Genomic DNA, 2,500 nt, shown 5'->3' on the forward strand with positions numbered 1-2,500 from the left:
AACGAAATGCAGCTCAAACAAAAATATTTACTACAGTCTCATAATAGTAACTCAATATTGTATTTCTGTTTTACCTGTAGCCTAATAATAGACACATGTCAGCTGAAACGGTACTCCAATATCGTACAATGACCTTGTTTTCATTCTCTAAGAACTGAATGGAGAAAATTCACATTCCACATTGTACATGTAGATAAATTCGCACAATTGCCAACAAAAATCCGTAGAAATCACCACCTTGCAATCGTAGAACGTCCACTGTGTTCTGTCATGTTCTAGAATTCTTTCCAGTCAGAACTATTTCAGTCACTTTATTCTGCTGATTGATTATTTCTGTTCTTTAAGAGAAGGTAATCTAAGGGACACCAAGGCAATTTTATTGCTCAATCGAAAGTCTCAGAGTCGTTAAAGTGGAATTTTCTTCATTGAAGATAGTCGAAATCTCAAGACAGCTCTACTTATTTTTGAGGTTCTTGAGAGCTCGGCAACCAAATATGTGTTATGTTGATATCTGAGGACAGAAAACGCAATGTTTTTGAGTGAAAAGAACATCTGAAATCAACAAGACTGGCATGTGCATAATATATAAGTTTTTGTTTATTAACAAAACTATAATTATATAATTGAGTTATGGGCAGCTAAGCAGATCAGGAAAGAGAGAGAGAGAGAGAGAGAGAGAGAGAGAGAGAGAGAGAGAGACAGAGAGAGAGAGAGAGACAGAGAGAGAGACAGAGAGAGAGAGAGACAGAGACAGAGAGAGAGAGAGAGCACATTTTCGTTATAACTAGTTCATTTTTCATTCTCCTTGTATTTTTACCTCAGCTCGGACAATACTATAGCCATCCAACAAACTCAGCATTAGAAAAATTATATACAATGAGCATTTCAGTTTCCATAGAAGTTCGCATTTTCCGATTCCGAGCTGTGGTGATAATAAAGCAAGGCTCTGTGAGGCGACAGAACCCAGAGAGTGTTGCTCACACAGAGGCTTCTGAGGAAAAGATTCCCAAGGCAAACGGGATTCAGTCTCAGACCATAGCTATTCCCTGTTCCAGTGCCTCAACAGATTCTGAGGTGAGTACATTTCTGTTTTACGTTTGATGCAGACCACGTAGGGTACGGCGACGATGGGTAGGACGATAATATGGCGGTAATCATACTCATGAGCGTTTATATTTTCTAGTTTATACTATGTGGGACTGAATAGTTTTCTCGATGCTCACACTGACCCAGACCTGTGTCTTTGGTGTAGCGGGAAGGTGGTTTGCCGTCGTACTCAGTACACAGAAGAAGGGAATTCGATTCCCGTAGATGTCTCAGTCACTGTACGCGGGTTGGCCCTGACATGCCTAGTCGAAGCCTGCCTTCAAAACGACCTAAATTGTATCGGTTAGGGCCTAAAACAGGAAAATTTACAATAAAACTACCCCCCCCCCCCCTCCCGTTAAAAGAAATCTTAACACGCGCTGACCATGGGCCACGACATAGTTTGTATTAAAGGCATTTTCAAACAGGACTTCGGAAATATGGCTTTGAAATGCTTGTGTGTATGTTTGTTTGTTTGTTTGTTGCTGTTGTTGTTGGGTTTTTTTTATTGGGGGAGGGGGATGTCCTTTCATTTCATGTTTGTGTATGTGTACTGACTCAGCGAAATGATGCCCGGCTTTATGATTACAGTCTAACAACTCTGGCATAATGACAACTTAAAACGTGTAGTTATGAAGACATCTCCTTGCACACATGGGCCACGCCTTAATCATAACCTGAAATTAAAATACGAACCTATTGATTTAAATATTTAGTTGAATACTTTAATTTTGAAAAGGGGAAGGTGGGGGTGATGCTTGGGTTTTAGTCAATCATAAGTAATGAGATTAAGACCCAAAAGTGATCCTCCTCCACTGTTGCTGACAGCACATACTAGACATTGGGGGTGGAATCTGCTTCGGCACAGCCCGTTACGGCCAATCACAGATTTTCAGGATATTTCACTGTCGATAGAATGCCGAGCATAGTTATTTTTGAGATCCCTGTGCAAATGTTTACCTATGTAAGTAAATTTCATCTCTAAATACAATACGTTAATTGACATGGAGTAAGGTGAAATTGAAGAAGTACCCCCCCCCCCCCTCACCCGAAAAAACAAAAGAACAAACAAACCCCAATAATATTATTATATATGATAATACGGGGTCAGATGAGATAAGAACATTAAGAGCTGCTTTTACTTCTGTTCAACGCTATACCGGATAGCCTTTGTTTTGTTGATTTGCGTCTCTACAGAAATAAAAGCAAATGTATACATAGAGTTATGAACGAGTTTGAAGACACTGACCTTATTTATTATCTACGAGGGCAGAAAAATTGGGAAGAGTGCACTTAGAATAGTGGGAAAAACTTAATGGTAATAATATTATGGATGTTAGCAGACTGACCTGATTGCTTTCGTTGCTATGCATGGACCTAACAGTAATGCTAATAATTCAGATTGTTAAGAACG

General features: G+C 39.4%; 1 protein-coding gene across 1 annotated transcript in view; it reads left to right on the forward strand.

The window, feature by feature from the left end:
* Positions 1 to 928: 928 nt before the first annotated feature.
* Positions 929 to 2,500, forward strand: part of LOC101863209 (putative protein TPRXL) — a gene marked incomplete at its 3' end in the record, with an annotated part of 25,981 nt that continues 24,409 nt past the window's right edge. Inside the window, 1 exon segment of the mRNA XM_005105905.3 lies at positions 929 to 1,074.

The sequence above is a fragment of the Aplysia californica genome, unplaced genomic scaffold, assembly GCF_000002075.1.
Source record: "Aplysia californica isolate F4 #8 unplaced genomic scaffold, AplCal3.0 scaffold00500, whole genome shotgun sequence".
Taxonomy (NCBI): Eukaryota; Metazoa; Mollusca; class Gastropoda; order Aplysiida; family Aplysiidae; genus Aplysia; species Aplysia californica.